Raw genomic sequence first — 18,329 nt, forward strand, 5'->3', positions numbered from 1 at the left:
ACTACTCAAATCTTCAGTAGTGCTTAGTAGATCTTCTACTTGAAGTGGACTTAAAGTAGTAGCTTGATCTTGAACTTGAAGTAGATCTCAAACTTGTAGTATGATTTTCATGTCTTGCACTTTCAAACTTCATATGATGATCTTGAAGGTGAACTTTCCATCTTATTTCACTTAAAGGTGAACTTTCCATCACATGAATAAGTCATACTGTAAACTGTTTTGTCTCATCAAAATTTAACGACTAAGGGTCCTTTATACATCACAACACTTACTACAGGCTTGTGTGAAAAGGAATTTTCATTCTCTAGACTTCTCCGACTATAAAGTGTGCATTGATTGCATGAAAGGAAAACAAACCAGAAACAGAAAGAAAGGTATAACAAGCAGTGTAAGACTCTTAGAGGTGATACATATGGACATTTGTGGACCATTACCTATGACATCCTGGAGTGGACACGAATATTTTAGTACCTTCATAGATGACTATTCTCGTTTCAGGCACCTCTATCTTATCAGTGAAAAATCAGATGCCCTAGATGTTTTTAAAATCTATACGGTCAAAGTTGAAGATCAACTTGATAAAAGGATTAAAGTTGTTAAATCTGGCGTGGTGACAAATACTATGGTAGATATGACAAATTAGGTCGTAATACAGGGTCATTCACTAGATACCTTCAAGCTTATAACATTGTCACCTAGCACACTATGCCTGGTACTCCAGAGCATAATGTTGTAACTAAAAGGCATAATCGCACCCTTATGGATATGGTACGAAGCATGGTTAGCAATTCGACATTGCCAGAATCTCTGTGGGGTGATGTGATTAAAACCGTAGTTCATATCCTTAACAGGGTCCCCAGCAAAGCAGTAAGCAAAACCCCTTTTGAGCTGTGGAATAGGAGAAAATCAAGTCTCCGATACCTACAAGTTTGGGGATGTCTTATTGAGGCCTGTTGAGGGTCAAATATTGCATGTTATCCTCCAGTTATATTTTTGTTTTATGAATATGATACTGCTTAATGTCCAATTTTACTCATGTTTGTGTTCCAAGGAGAATTTAAGAGCTTGGATTGGAAAACATGCTAAAAGCATGGATTTGATGCTCAAATATCACCAAGGCAAAGAATGGATCTTAGGATACAAACATTAAAGATTTCAAGGTCCTAAGATTCAAGGAAACCAAGTAGAGAAGAAAAGAAGTCAAAAGAACAAGTGTAGAATTCACATTGACTGTGTCATCGAGCACCGTTTGATGACATCAAAGCTAACATTTGATGACAGCGAACATGGGTCAATGACATCGAATTTATAAATGAAAATTGAATTGGTTGCTGGACAAATTAAAGACATTTATTGATGACTCGATGACCTGTTCGATGACTAGAAGCTTTGCTCGATGGCATCGAAGTTAGTTCGATGACATCAAATTTTCTATGAATTTTTAGCAAAACTCGCTGGACATAGTGGGTATAATGTTCAATTACTCGAAGTCCTCCTTGATGATATTAAAGACATGTTTGATGAAATTGAAGGCCAATTCGATGACATCGAATTTATTGAAGAAATTCAATTAACTCTTTGGAGTGTTTTGGACGCATTATTGATTCGTCAAACACCTTTCGATGACATAGAAGGTTATATAGTCTAGATGAAGTTACAACAGTGTGGAAAAAGCATGGGTTCAAGGCACCTTTGATGACACCGAAGGCAGTTTGATGCCATCAAACGATTTGCGCAGAGTTACATGGAGTGTGAAATTTGAGGCGGCTTCCAGGTTTCTTGAGTCAGTTTGAAGATTTAAGCACCCCAATTATAAATAGGAGACCCCAGGGCATCCCTGGGAATGCATCTAAGGTTTGGAGGAGCGAAGCACAAGGGTGAAAAGCCGTCACTAAGCGTTTTTCTTCTTTCTTCCTTAGTTTTTCATGCTTTCTTATAGGGTTTTAGATTCAATCATGTCTATGGTTGCTAAACCTCTTAGATAGGGCTAAGAGGTGAAGCTTGTAGCGTGATGGGATGTTTCTATTACTTTGATTCATGTTTTTGTTGAACTCTCTTTGATTCTAGTTTGATATTTAAGGAATACTTTCAGTTTTTAATGGTTTTTTGTGACTCAAATTACAATAGATCTGCAATAGCTTTGAGTATTTTCTTTTCATGCTTTGAGATTGTGAAATTAGGAAATCTTATTATTCACCATCATCCCTTGGGCATAGTCGGATGATGAAATCACTTCTAATCTTCATAATTCTCTTATGATTGATTGTGAGATTGGTATATCCTTTGTTTGCCATTGTCTCCTGGGCATGGCTAGGTGATGGAATCACTTCCAATTCTCACGACTCACATCCGTTGAGAATTAGGTCAATGGAAGCTCAAATTTGATCTTAATTGTTATATCTTCCTACTGGATAAGATAGGACTCCGATCCCAGTTGTGTCCTTGAATCAAGTATAGTATCACTCAGATCGCTACAAGTGGATCCTTGGAAACCCTAGTTCCTACCTTTGAATTCTTAAGTTTCTAATTAAACACTTCACACTTATTCCCTTTAATTTCATATGTAGATTTAGATCTTCTCCTAGTTTTGATTCTAGTTACCTTCAGAACACACACAAGATTAGTCCCTGTGGATTCGACCTCGGTCTCACCAAGATTATTACTACATCGTGACCATACACTTGGGGTTGTGAACAAGGCCAAAATTTATAACCCACATAGAAGAAAGCTCGATCATAAAATCATAAATTGTTTCTTTATTGGAAATCCAGAAAGGTCAAAAGGCTATCGATTCTACTGTCCTTTTCACTTTATCAGGATTATTGAGAATGAGAATGCCAAATATATTAAAGACACTAAAAACAGTGGGAGGATGAACATTAGAAAGTTTGTATTCGAGGAAGAAAAGACCGTGACTCTGGTCATAGTCACTCAACATCATGTGGATATAAATGCTACAGTCAAACTCCTAGCCACAGCAAAACACCACGTTGAACCTCATATACAACCCACTGATGAGGAAAATCAAAATTGCACTCAACAAGCTGAACCATTGAAAAGATCTAAAAGAGAGAGAAGGCCTGTAAATTTAGATGATTACATCGTATACTTAAAGGAGCATGAGTTTGACATGGGGATGGAAAAGGATCCTAAATCTTTTACACAAGTCAAATAAAGTGCTGGCCATTCTCGTTGGTTTGATGTCATGAAAGATGAGTTGAAATCCATGAAGGACAATAAAGTATGAAATTTTGTTAAGTTACGCTCTAGAATAAGGCTGATTAGTTGTAAATAGATATTTAAAACCAAGCGGAACTCCAAGAGTAATGTCGAAATATATAAAGCCAGACTTGTTGCCAATGGTTTTAACCAGCGTGAAAGCATTGATTTTAAGGAGACTTTCTCACTAATATCTAAGAAAGACTCATTCAGGATTATAATGCCTCTTCTAGCTCATATGGATTTAGAATTACATCGGATGAATGTAAAGACAGCATTTCTCAATGGGAATCTGAATGAGAATATATATATATATATATATATATATATATATATGTTACAACCCGAAGGTTTTGTAGCCCATGACTCAGAACATTTAGTTTGTAAACTAAAGAAATTCATCTATGGGTTGAAACAGGCATCACGACAATGGTACCTAAAGTTTCATGAAGTAATTTCCTCATTAGTTTTGTAGAAAACACTGTAGATGAATGTATCTACATTAAAATCAATGGGAGTAAGTTCATTATGATAATTTTTTATGTTGATGACATCCTGTTAGCTAGCCGTGACATTAGGATGTTAAGTGATATGAAGAAATTCTCATATTAAATATTTGAAATGAATGACCTTGGTGACGCCTTTTATGTCATTGGCATTGAGATTTGTCGTGACAAATCTCGTGGACTCCTCAGCTTGTTGCAGAGGGCCTACATTACTAGGAAACTCGAAAGGTATGGCATGCAAAATTGTGCTATTAGATAGTCACCTATTGTAAAGGGTGATAAATTCAGCCAATTCCAGCGTCCTAAGAATGATTTGGAAAACAATCGAATGAAGGAACTTCCATATGCATTAGTAGTAGAGAGCATCATGTATGCTCAAGTCTGTATGCGATCAGACATTACGTTCGTTATTGAAATGTTGGGCAGATATCTATCTAATCCAGGTCTGCAACATTGGATAGTTGCAAAGAAAGCATAGCGATATCTACAAAGAGCAAAGAACTTCAAACTCACACACAAGAGATGATCATTTGGAGTTGATTGGATACTCAGACACAAATTTTGCGGGATGTATTAACACTAAGAAGTCCACCTCAGACTACATATTCATGATGGTTAGAAGAGTTGTGTTGTGGAAAAGCAAGAAACAGTTTACCACAGCCTCATCCACCATGGAAGCTGAATTCATTGCCTGTCATGAGGCATCAAATCAGGCATTATGGTTACCTTGTTTCTTCTCAGGTTTGCGGGTACTGAAACATATCCTGAAACCATTAAGAGTATTTTGCTAGAATTCGGCCGCAATTTCCTTTTCTAGTAACAACAAACATTCATCAAGGTCGAGGCATATCAACATTAAGTATCTTGTTGTAAAGGAAAAAGTTCAGAATCATCAAGTGTCTGTGGAGTTCATCAGCACTAAGCAGATGATTGTAGAATTTGCTCACTAAAGGGCTCTTTATCATGTCATTTCAGGAACATATAATATCCATGGGAGTTATTGATCCCATAGATGTTTTCAGTTAGTGGGAGCTTCCGCATGTTTTATCCTTCAGACATTAAAGAAATCTCATTTAACAAATTTATTTGATAAATCAAATATAAAGTTAATTTTTACTTCTCTCTAAGTATGCGTAATCTATTTTTGAGTAAGTACAATTCAGTCATGTCTCGTTGGAGACATTTGAAAGCTTTAGGACCTCTCAAGGATAGACACACATCGTCACACTATGTGTGTAATTCTTATACCACATTTCCTAGTTCTTGATCTATGTCATTAAGACTAATAGTATTTGTGACTGCACTTAGCCCCACTTCGCTTAGATTAAACATTATGATGGCTGTCGTGATTTGATACTGGCAGTCTTAATGGATCAGATCGTAATAACATTACCCGTATTATTGAACAATTGCATTGATTAACCATTTAGATGTTTCTTCAAATCAAAATATGTTTTTTTAATTAAAAAAATGTTTTCAAAAGATTAATCGTTGACATTGATCAATATGGCCCAAATGGAAGAATGTAAGAACTCTATAAGGTGAGCCTTATTAATCAACTGTCTGAATTGTCCTAAGGGTTAGATAATGTGATCGGGTGTACCAATGGGCCCCACTAGGTTGTGATGCATTCAAAAATTCATGTAAGGGGTGGGATGCTAAAACTATAACACACATATAGTATTCGAATGGAACTAGGATTGCTAATTCGTGTGGAGCCTTTAGGGAGAGGAGTTTTTATGGGTTTCAAACTCCTCTACCCTCTACAATGAATAAAACAGGGTTGGGTTCCCAATCCAACACCATTCACAGAAGCTTGAGCCCCATCGTATCTTCTCAAAAGGGTGTTAGGAGAGGAAGACCTTAGCATCCTTATCTACAGCAATGATGTCCCAACCAGGTAGGCCATCTATTCCTTCGTATCTCCATATCCAATGCACAACAAGGTCCTTCGGCAATTCCGCATTATTAGATCTTATAGGTCAAACCTTCTATCCTTCTAATCAATATTGTATGAGAAAATGGACAATACTAATGATTGATTATACTGAAAATGGACCAATCATCAATCTGGACCATCCATCACATGTGCTCCACCATTGATTGGTTATGAATCTCGAGAACATCGTTGATTAGATTATCTCAAACATTAAACTAGTGACTAAGAAAATAAAGAATCTATATTGATCATATAACAAAAGGTATGATAATCTCTCATCTAGGCACCACCTTTAATTGTCGTTACATAAAAACTCATTACACTACAAAAAATATAGTTATTAGGGGCGTTTTCATCACAAGCAGCCACGGTAAACTGCCACCATAGATGAAATGTGGGGCGTTTTTAAGTGGCCGCCCGTGTACAAAACTGGTCACCGCCGCTGGTTTCAAATAAAAAATAAAAATAAAACCTAAAAGCCCCGTCCCCGAATCCAAAACGCCCGCGCGCCTAATCCCCAAATCCATCACGCCTTCTTCTCCCACCTCTTTTCTGCCAAAACCCTTCTCCCCTCCTCTCCCCCCTGCAATAACCTGCCGAAAGTCTCTCTCTCTCTCTCTCTCTCTCTCTCTCTCTCTCTCTCTCTCCATTTTCCACTCCAGCATCTCTTGATCTGCCTTCCATTTCCGTTGCTAGTTGAAGACGTTAATCTCTCGGCCGTTGTCGTCCTTCTCGCCGGAACACGCCAGAGTCCGAGAAGGCCCGCAAGAGGAAGTACGCTGATCTCTCGGTCGTGCCCTCCTCATCGTAACACGCCTCTCTCTCTTTGTATCGCCTAATCCATGGAAGTCATAGCTCGAGAAGCCATAGCTGCTGCTATCTCAACCATTGGAGTTGTGAACAGAGTACTGGTACGTTGCCCTGGTTTTTTTTTTTTCCACCATTTGGTCCGTATCTATGCTTTGGAATGTATGGATAGGATTTCAAAGGTGTTTTCCTAGTATGTTCTCTCTATATGCACTATGGACCGCTGTTTCCACTAATGAGATCAAACGGTCTCCATTTCCTTCGGTGTTAGAGAATGCATTCATTCAGTAACTGCATGTTGTCTAACAGTGTATCCTTCTCTTCTTTATAACAATAAATCTAAACAAGACATTTCACTAATAATATTATTCATATACTCTCTTCTACTCCTTAGTTAGGGAGTGCCTTTTTCTTTTCTTTCTTTCTTTCTTAAGTGGTGCTATCATCTTGTGGGTTTTTTCTTTCTTTCTTGTCTTTATTCAATGGAGTTATGCCTCTGTGTTGGATTTTTGACCAAGGGTTAAAGTATCATCTGAAGTATATATGTATTGCCTGAGATGGACATGTTTCATCCATGAATGGCCTGGTTCTGGGGTCACGACCTTGATTTTTAGACTCATGCACTATCAATTTGTTTCTCTTTTTTTATTTTTTTAATCAATTCTCTGAGAAATTCTACTTCATGTTTCTCTAATGGATTTTGCAGGATTTCAGTTTGTTGTGTGTTCTTCATTGTCCTATGATAGACTAACCATTTGTTCTCGTTAGTTGTTACTTTATCATATAGCCCTTGGATGTTATACTATCACAAGATCATAACCAGATAGTGGCTTTACTGAAGTATGTACAATATAATTTTCTACCTCTAATCCAGTAATGCTCTATCAAACTCATGAGTATTCTAAGGTACCTCGAACTACCTCTGTTTGGACATTTATCATAGAAGTAGCTCATGATCTCAACTTACCTAATGTCTATTTGGGCATTTGTCTAAGGATGGCAAGCACTAAAGAGCTTAAAGCTTAGTTCCCATTTTGGCCCAAAGCCTATATTCTGAGAGTAGCTCATGAACTTAAATGTAGTGGTCAAATGGGGAGCTCTTAATTCTTGAGGAGAACATAAATATGTATTAGTCAGGTCCTGGCCATGTTGGAAAACTGGCTAATTACGACGAACAAGACACAACAACATTGCTCAGAGTTGTTGATTGCAACAGATATTCAACCACGGCCTTGTTTCATCTAAGAAAGGGGGTCTTTTAGAGGCTACATCTGGATTTTTCTTTTCGTAGCTCAGTTTTTTGGTGAATCTATGTTGAGTGCCTCTATTGGTTTCTTTATTCCTTAGGGAAAGCAAGATTCATGGAGCCCGTATGGACAAGGGCTGAAAGACATGAATTTAAACCTGGATTCGATCTCAGAGTATTTATTCTCAATGATTGGTTTTTGTAATAGGCGTGGATTTTATGTCAATTTTATTCAATATTCTCATGAGAAGCATTTTGTTTCTATAGATCTCTTGATTGTTTCTACAAACACTCTTCAACTTTCACAACCAAGGAGGTGATTCACATTCTTCGTTATTAGTGTAAGTTATTTGTTACGAATGGCTTTACTACTTTGGATGTGTCATGGGCTAGAGATTGTCTATTTATCCATTTTGTTAGCAATCCTTTTTTGTTGGGAATTAGTTTGGACAGAGTTACAATGGACTAGCCATTGCAAGTTTTAGTTGTGCATGGCACTTTAATAGTTCCTGTCCCTGCATGCCGGAAGTAGATCAAGCCATCAAATCAAGTGGTTCTATGAGGCTTGTCTTTCTCCCAAACATGATACATGTTGTAGGGAACTGGACCAATGCACAAGGTGGGCTTCACCATGACAATCACCTGGAAATAAAATCAAGCTAGTCCACTCTTTGAGTAGGCCCCACAACCAAAATTAACAGACAACACTACAACAAAAGGTAGCATTGCCAATGCATTTTTGTCGGTAGCCAACATTTACCACCGACGCTATAAGAATTGGGTTTTGAGCAAGGAACTTCTTTTTACCTTTATGGTAAAATGAGTTTCTTTTGTATCTTTATTGGTGTTTTTATTAGTAAGGTTTTATTTTATTTTATTAATTTTTTGGTTGATTTAGGTAAAGGCTTGGATTACCAAAGCTTCAAAGAGTATATAATCATTTTGGAAGGTCTGTGAAAAGAACTTAGTTGAGCCCTCTTACCTTTTGGCATTGTTTTAACAACGGTTTGTTTCTAGACTCAAATCATTGGTTTTGGTTAGGTTACAATGCAAGTGATTCTGATTCGGATGAGTCAAAAGGCAAAATACAGATCAATAAGATATGTTTTATTTAAATGGAAGAGTCTAGGTGAGTTAAATTTCTTTCAGATCTATCATGGTGTTGAAATTGCTTGACAAATCATGATTACAAATTTTAAAATTTTATATGTTTTAGTTTATGCAAACTCATGGTACAAGGAAGCCATCCCTCGTGTTCTTTTTTCTATCATTTTAATGCAATAATGTCATTTCTTGAGCTCTTTATTCATTTCATTATTTTAGAACAAAAGGAACGAATAAGGAGAGGAGTTATGTAATATACTCCTCTCAAATCCTTTATTTCTAATGATAATCAGTTACAAGAGAAATTGTATTCAATGCTTGTTACAAGAAATTGTATAGTGCATTTGAGCTAATAACATGACACTCCTTGTGGATGGGCCCCATGGGGTCCATAAAATGTTTTAGTCATGTAAATGGATCCAAGCTAGTAAGAGGGTCATTAGATTTTTTTATTTTTTTTTTAAAGATGTATGGATACAAAACTAAAAAAGCATCACTTTTTTTTTCTTTTTCTTTTTCCATTTCTTCATTAAAACTAATATTCTCAACATTCTTCACTTTTATGTAAGAGATTTGGTCATCATCACCAAAATACAAGTTTCATAACATGGATGCCTCACACCTGAAAAATCCTCCATTAACAAAAAAATTGGTTTGTTTGACTATCAGGTAGGCCACGTGTCCAAAAAAAAAAAAAAAAAAAGGATGGTGTACACTACAACAAAATCGAGCATTGCCGGTGCTTGGGGCTAACCTTCTTGGAAAGGTTATATTTCTGCATCCTGCTACTCTACATCCTCACATTTACAGCAATGGCTACATCTTTTTAGCAAGGATTTTATAGCTATAAGTGGTCACCTCCGAACAATAACTTGGCTATGCTTAGGATATTGCTACTTTCAATTCATAAACTCTAGTATGCAATTTGAGTATGGTGTTGTGAAAAATGAAAGAAACCTCCACAAGGAGTTGGAGGGTTCTTGATCAGTCTGGATATGATTTTGCATTTGTCTATTCTATTTGCTAAGTCCTTGGCAGTTCTACGAATGCACCAGTTTTTGGCAGTTCTATACTTGGGCTAGTGGTGAGGAAGTAGCTTTCATATTGGATTCTTCAAAAAAAACAAAAAAAAAAAAACAAAAACTCCGACTGCAGTTACATTTCTTTTAGGCAATCTTGAAAATAATGTAGTTACCATTTAGAGTCCAGACCCTCAATGTCAAACAACCAAAACAATTATAAAAGAAGAAAATGTCTGGATTATTCTTTCTGTGCACCTAATAGCAAATTTTTCTCAGTCAGTGTTAGCTTGAAAACATTTCCATTGTTGGAGTGTACATCCAAAAAGCATCCCTAGTAAATAATAATGTGGGCATCCATTTGTTTTTGATGTGGTTTTATTCATGAACATGTATTGCTTGCGGCAAGTTGTTGTATTGGAGAAAGCTGCACTTTCAGATGAGTATTTTCTGAAGAGGAAGCTTTTTATCTAAACTTGATTTTCTACTGTGGCTTAATCTATCGGTATATTCAGGAATTCTTTTCTTTACTCTCCTACTTTTGTGGGTATTGTCACTGGTTTGTCTTAACCAGAGCAATGGGATTCCCTACAAAGTTCTTCCCTGTTTTGTTTGCAATCCCTCGCATGGCTAGCTACCTATCACGCTGGATCTGCAGTGTAGTGCATGTGAGGAATTAAATGCACCTTTTTGTTGTAGCACCATGCTTCTATTGCTTGAGCTAGGGTTGAACCTGATATGAGGAATTAAATTCAGCTTGTATTTCTAGCACACAAACACCCCCTTAGTATTTCTACTCATTTTTAAAATTTAACTCTTTACTTCTCTATTGTACACCTCATTGATCAATTGTACAATTTCACAATGTATGTATTGTGGGGAGTTCTAGCATACTTCTTATTGAATGCATGACATTACGGTTTGATATCAAGGATAACCGAAGTCAGCTGATATGAGCGCCAAATACCCAGCATATGCTAAAAAGCTCCCTAAAATATACTATAACTATTGGCATGGCTTCTTTCAATACAAGATTTATTGTTTAAGTACCTAGAATTCTCTCGCCTATTATTTTCTAAGAAAGATTCAGTGATGTTTCTACAATAGGTACACCTGACATGGCATCCATTGTTTTTTTTTTTAATTATTTTATCTGCCTCACATTTGGGTTCCTGTCCTATTTTTGAACTTCTAATGGATGGAGTGGATATCCTAGGGACATCAAGGTAGTTCTCTTCTATTTGTTTTCTTTTCTGCTTTCTTTCCTTGAAGTTTTTGCTTTGTCCAACTTCTTCATACATAGTGTCATCTATAGCGGTTGGATTCACTTCTTTCAAAGATGAGAGACTTCGTTGAAAGTGGGGATTATGTTCTTCTAGCAAACATGTATGCAAGTGCTGGCCAATGGAACAAAGTGACAAGAGTGAGAGAGGCAATGAGAAACAAAGGAGTTCAGAAACCAGAGCCAGGTAACAGCCTCATTGAGGTAGTTTTTTTTTTTTTTCGTAGCCTTCTGTAGTTTAGTGTATGGGTTTCCAAAGATGTATGTTCCAAGACCATGAATACATTCAGCTTCTATATATTTGCCAAGAAGTGATATTATGTACTTTGCCATGTCCAGAAACTTAGTTCTTATGCATATTTGAATTGCTTGAAATGTATGGAAAATTCAACTCCCAAAAATTTGCCACAAAGGACTTGTATTGGACTTGCAGTCTATGAACTCTTCATCAAGGTCAAGAAAAAAATAATATAACCTATATTTTCCTTGTTCTTTATACCTGGTTCTCTCTATATGTTATCAATGTGCTTTTATGAAGCTGGTTGTATTCTTTGCATTAATATATAATTGTATAAAAAACTGATCATCTACAACCACTTGTATGTAACGACCCTTTCTTCTTCTTCCTCTTGCCCTTTCAGTCCTGTATTATAATATGGGAAAGTATCCAGTGCTTAATGCTTACATTAAAGTTGGTTGTCCAGTACTCTTATCTTGATACACAGAATACGTGGAAGCCAAGGCATTCATCTCTCCCTAGTGCGGTGGGCATTCTCCAACACTCGTAATGGTTTGGATAATCCTATCCACTAATTTTAGAGTTTTCTTTTTTCATCAAACTAAAGACTATATTTCAGTTTTTTTTTTCTAATCGTCCATTTGTAATAATCAAAAGCCTTCCAATCAGTGCCTAGGATCCAACTAGTGTAATTTGTAACACATTGCCCATCGTCTTTAAGGGCTAGCAGATGAACAGTCTTGATTTCTCAAGTGTTTGCCACATGTAAAGAGATACAAGTGCTATATTATTAACTTAGATTAAAATAAGAGACACCACTAGCTATAGATGAGAAATTTGTGCAACTGGTTGCGTGTGGGACCTGCTGTGGCATGTGATATCCAACTGACAGTGTTGCCCAACCATGAAGATCTGTGCATGCATGCTTGCGTGAGTACAACTTACCTCCTATTAAAGAGGCATTTGTAGGATGACCTATCTAGGAATGCTTTCTATTCTTTAGGTTGTCATGGTAATGATTATCAGTTGTGTTGTTGGCATTTTATTAGTTTTGTATTTTATATACCTAAGATACCTGACTTTGGTTTAGCAAAGCTTGTAGGATGGCCTTTGATGGTTGTTGTCCCAATTGCAAATTCCCAAGCAATGACTGCCCACTAAGTGAGTTCATGATTTGAGTGCAGCTTACCTATTATATATGTATGTATGTATGTATGTATGCGTATGAAATGTAGGGATGTAAGTTGTCATGGTCATGAATCAAATCATTTTTGACTCATTTCTTCTTGGAAATGAAGTGGAAATGAATAAATCCTCTCTCTACATAGTGAAACTGTGTTCCTATTCTCATCCAAACAATCTGGATATACATTGCATTGGCAATATTTCTACCTGTAAAAGCCTGGTTTGGGTTGTACCAAAGGTCCAAAACATGTTGTTCCTGAGTTTCACAAACAATCCAATTACCCTTGATTTTGTAGCTAACCAAACTTCAAGGTGAAAAATTAGGCTGATTTCATAGAACACAAACTACTACAGTTTTATTCTGGTCTAGTAGGTGGTCAATACTCAACTGCTATTATATCCTTAGTTCTGTGATTTTGCCTATGCTCTTGAGTACCATAAGACACCAATGCCCTTGAATTTCAAAGATGACCACCATTCCCTTTCTTCTCAGCTCTTGGTTTGAGCCAATGGGTTGCACAATTTGTAAAGTTTGCATGCAACTCTAACATTTGTTCTTTATGCTGCATGATATTCTGCTAGTTGAGATCCACAACTTACTGATTGTAAATGGATCTAACTTGCAAAATGGAAAAAGGAGACGTTGCAAGATTGAGTTAACTGAAGAAGGGAAACTAATCTCATCTTTTATATTAAATTCAATAGGAATTAAAAATGCTAGAGTTATTTATCCATCGAAGTAAACCTAGGCCCTGTTTGGATACGAGGAATCTGCGGAAAAGAATTCTTTTTGCAGAAAACTACTGCTGTTTTTTGTTTACACTGTTTGGATTGTAAAAGAATTTATGTGTAGGTGTGATTGTGGATGTTCTCTCTTAAGTAGCATAATTTTGATATTTACAACCAATGTGGATGTTTCCAACACAATGAAAATGGCCATTTGGTAATATTCTGCAGATCCAATGCAGTTTGGCTGTATTCCCATCATCTTTTTATTTGACAGTATTTCCTTAGTTTCATTTGTTGAACCTCTTCTTTTACAGGAGAGGCTTATCTGAATCAGAAATACATTTTCTTGAGGAACTGTTCAGCTTACTTTTTGGCTGTGAGTTCCTTTATACTTTTTTTTTGTAGCATCTTTTTAAGTTTAGAGTCATGAATTCATTATTAGAATATGAGATAACCGTTTCAGTTTTCCAGAATTCTGATGAAAACTTTCTGTATGTTGATTAATTTGTGCCATATCTTCAGATTAACCCAGAGAGAAAATTGTATAATTCTTTTACAGCAAAAATTAAATTTCTCATATTCCTAACCTTGTCATCTTTTTGGCTGCCACATGACTGATAAATTGAGTGGAAGTTTTCTTGAGTATAATACTTTTACAGCAAAAATTAAATTTCTCAAATTCCTAAGCTAGTCATCTTTATTGACTACCGCATGACTAAAAAATATGAGCAGAAGTTTTCTCGAGTTGTTTTTCTTGACCCCATCTTTTCTTTCATTCTCCTACCTTTGGAGGGTGGCCTCCACACTCCACAGTATTTGGAAAGCACCAATCCATAGTCAGCATGGCCCACACTCTGTTTAGTTGTAAGTGAAATTGATCTATGTACTTTCATATGACATGATATTTTAGAGGTCAAGTCAATTATCTGTCCTCTCCCATTAACTTTTTTTTTCTTTGATTCCATGTTATATTTTTCTAGTCAGTAGAAAGATTATGGATGTATGATGTGTTTCCTATATCCTCAGTCCATCTTGGCAAAGTGAAACAACCTTAAAGGGTAATGTTTTCTTTGAATGCTAATGGACACACATCAAAGTTCTCCCTCACGTTCTACACTTCACATAATGAAGTTCTTTATTGTGTTCATTACTTTAAAATAGAAAATGAAGTTCACTTTAGCTGTAAAATAATCCTTCTGCCTACAATAGAAGATACAATACTGGTGATGACATATGCAAATGGGACATAACTCAATGGCCATATTGAACTGCCGGTTGTTCTCATACGCGGTGACTTGCCTGATGAGTGGATTTGTAACTCAATGGCCAAATGTACGGATGTGGTGCTAAACAGTCCCATATATTTAAATAGTGGCCAAAGGGACTGCTGCATTAACAATTTTCCACGAGAAAACAGAGATTTTCAAGTAGAATAGAAGACAACAACACATCCTAAACTGTTAAAGAACTTCATCATGCCACACATGAAAATTTTGGTTCTTGATATATGGAAAAGATATAATCAGTCCATTTATTTGCAAAATGATCTGTTATGGACACAATCACTAAGCAGCTGGTAGATAGTTATATTTGTTGCTTTTCTCAATGATGTCCATTAAAATGCTGCAGGTTTCTCATCTGTTCGCTGAATGGTGCCGGATTTGTGTACTTCCTGGTATGAATGATGCATCTTATGCCCATTATATTTCACAATTGCAGTAAAGTGGGCTACTTAAAGGTGACGATATCACAGATCACTTTTTCTGCATCCTTACGGTAACTTTTCGTGCTTATAGTAAAATTGTCCAAAGCTACTCGTGCTATAGATGGTAGAGATGTAGAGATGTTTGTTGGTTATGCCAATTGGGCAGTAAATTTAGCGCATGATCTCATTAGTAGTAGTTTAACATGATTTTACATGTGCGGACTTGAGAAGTGACCAATCTTGGTTTTACCCTTACTCTGCCAACGTACTTGAATATATTGGTTGCATTTGTTCTTCGAGAGATCTAGTTGTTTTTGTTTTGAGAAAATCAAATGAGCCAATGTCTTGAGAGAGTTGAGTTGATGTCCTTTTATTCAGGTTCATTAATTATGGGATTGAGCTTTGGTATGGTTGCAATCACTTAATACTGTCTCCCTTGCAGGTTCCATTGAGAAGTGACCAATCTTGGTTAGTTATGTAAAATATAAATATTGATGAATGGGGCCAATAGCTGCTGCGGTTACAAGTTTTCTGTTGGATGCGGCTTGTAGTTGAGCTCATCGCAGGCTAGGCTGTATGATGTATAAATGAAGTGGGTTTAGAGACAAGTTATTGTGGCCCTTTGTCAGGTGGTGGATGTGTATGGCCTGCTTCACAAGTTCGATCCAAACCACTTAGAAACTCAAAAACTGTCTGAACCATTGTGAGCTGTCTGTTGAACTGCTAAAAAGTTGTACAAACTGCAGTTGAACACGGATCAACTGTTAGGTTTTACCGTAATTACAAATGTAAACAGATGTAAATCTATGGACATGGGGATGATATCACAGTTCAAGCTGGTGGTTGAAATTGGAAGGTGAACAGTTTGATCTCCAGCTTTTTGTCTTTTTCTTTTTCTTTTTTCTTTTCTTTTCTTGAAAGCATTGATTTGTAATGCAGCATTCTCATTTGTTGCAGCACACTGTTATACCTCTTCAGCACCTTGTAAGCTTTGGTCTTAACCTTGTCAGCCAAGCTTTCGAATTTCAGGTATGTAAACATGTAACTTAACAAAGCAATGTACCCTAAAATCCATATCTGTAGGATCTGTGCTGGGACTGTGCACATCTGTATCTGCAATTTGTCTCCTGTCATCATCATCATCTTAATTTTCTCCAATTCGTGGTTGGGTTTCAATTGATATATTGGCAAAAGTTCTACAGTTGGCTGTCCACTGAACATCAACCCTCTCTTTTACTGAACTTGCCACGACAGAGGCTAACATTGACACCACTCACATGCAAGCACGATTCCACCCAATATTGACCCCCAAGCCAACTATCAGATGCACACCCCATAGTTCCAAAAACTCAGTATTGGGGCTGGCCTATGACAGATATAAGGAAGCAAGCATGCAAGCTCAGGACAATGTCAATTGAAAGAAAGAAAAACTTTGTAAAATCCAGGCACAAGACTGGCCCATTTTTTGGGCCTGGTAATCTGGCCATGCTTTGTTCCATAGGTTCAAAATGAGAGATGTGCCCAGCCCATAGCAAGATAGGATAGAAGCCATTAGGCCATCCTATCCATTGACAGCCCTGGCAATGAAGGAAACAAAAGCAAACCATGAAATGCTGAGAAATTTTCCAAGTTAGATCAAACCAAAATCCAATTTTTAAAGATTAGGTTTTCAATAGTAATGTCAACCAAAAAAAAAGTAATGGCAAGAAATTGTTCTACACTTTTTTTTGAAACATGAAAATTTTATTGAAAGAAACAAACAGAAACAAAGCCTACAGGGCAAGAGAGAAAAAACAGCAAGTTATAGGAAACAAGGAAAAACAAAAACTACAAAAAACTGCCCCACGGTAGCCAAACCCGGCAAAAACAACATTATGTAGCCCAATCCCAAAACAAAACTAGCACTCTAGAGAACACTCCTACAGCTGAGACTGAGGAATTCCTAAAGTAGCGATTATTATGCTCTGCCCATATAGCCCAAAAGACAGCAAGAAGAATGATATGCCATTTCCTTTTGCCTAAAAACCCAACTTGCCACGACAGAGGCTAACATCATTTGATGCCCTTTCTCTCTTTCTTTCTTTATTTTATTTATTTATTTATTTATGTTTTCTTTTTTTGGTGGATGAGATACAAATGATCATTGAATGCAGAACAATAGCTTGGAGTCTCATCAGCATTTCCTGATATTTGGAGGAGGTGGCAGGCTATGCCTTGGCAAGGAATTGGCTATAGTAGAGATTTGTACATTCCTTCATTACTTTGTGACTAAATACAGGTCAGCTACATGATTCTCATGTTACACTTTCTAAGTTTCAATATGAAATTAGAGTTTGAAGAGGACCTTCCAAACATTAGGTAGGGCTTGTTATGACCCTTCTTTAATCCAGAAATTAGGATTATCCACAAAAAACTTCGGCAACATGCCTATATTGAATATCTACATTAACTTTCATTCTAACTGTTTTAATTTCTCACATAAGTATATGCCACTTGGTAATCACAACAACCTCATTTAGATAAAGGCATGATTATGACAGGCCCCAGCTGTTGATTGGGCATGTTCTTGCACAAGTCTATGAATGGTACATGTGCATGCATCTTAGTATCATTGCTTGGATCACCTTGGCCTTTCTCTAAGGGACCATTAGGTTTTGATCAATGTTTGATGTGAATATACATATTGGGATTGGAGGACTATTAAAGTGTAATTCGAACAAAATTGACGATAGAACTACATGGACAGTAAGGTTTTTAACTTGCATAAGCTACATGGACAAGTTGTTTTAAGTCAATCATCCAATTAAGTGCATAGAGTACTTATTTTGTAAGCATGCATAGCACATGCGAACCTCACATGCACTGCACGCAACATTAGAAAGCCCAAAATTTATTATATATGCCAATGTGGCTGTGTGTACATACACCGCATATTTCACCACGCATCTTCAAGTGCTTCAAATGTGTCGTTATTTTCAAGTAACCAACATGTGATACTATCAATTTGCAGGCAATACTCCCATGTTTGATGGTTTCTCTCCCTATTTAAAAATTACATGATGTTGCACATCAAAACATTAGGTGGGCCACACATGTATGGTAGAATTTTTTTGGTATCTGCCAATAGTATTTCTTTGCCTTGAGTAATAGGTGTTCCATATCTGCATTACTTGACATCTGTTAGTCTTGTTACCAAACAGGGGCTTGTCACATAAGTTTTGTATATCGATAAATATTTTTAATTGAAAACCTTTGAAGCTATCTACCTTGTAGTTTGAAGACTTGCTTTAATGATCCAAATAGGAGTCTATTGAATTTTGGGTCGGGTTACTCGTCTGGTTCATTGTCTT

General features: G+C 36.7%; 2 long non-coding RNA genes across 2 annotated transcripts; both read left to right on the top strand.

The window, feature by feature from the left end:
• Positions 1-6,156: 6,156 nt before the first annotated feature.
• Positions 6,157-8,444, top strand: LOC131241053 (uncharacterized). The gene is made up of 3 exons (XR_009168939.1): positions 6,157-7,892; positions 7,985-8,058; positions 8,316-8,444. It is a non-coding gene; the product is annotated as an uncharacterized LOC131241053 (long non-coding RNA).
• A 6,700-nt stretch (positions 8,445-15,144) lies between these two features.
• Positions 15,145-17,336, top strand: LOC131246966 (uncharacterized). Its single transcript, XR_009171538.1, has 3 exons — positions 15,145-15,835; positions 15,937-16,008; positions 17,133-17,336. It is a non-coding gene; the product is annotated as an uncharacterized LOC131246966 (long non-coding RNA).
• Positions 17,337-18,329: the final 993 nt, after the last annotated feature.

The sequence above is a fragment of the Magnolia sinica genome, chromosome 1 (assembly GCF_029962835.1).
Source record: "Magnolia sinica isolate HGM2019 chromosome 1, MsV1, whole genome shotgun sequence".
Classification (NCBI taxonomy): Eukaryota; Viridiplantae; Streptophyta; class Magnoliopsida; order Magnoliales; family Magnoliaceae; genus Magnolia; species Magnolia sinica.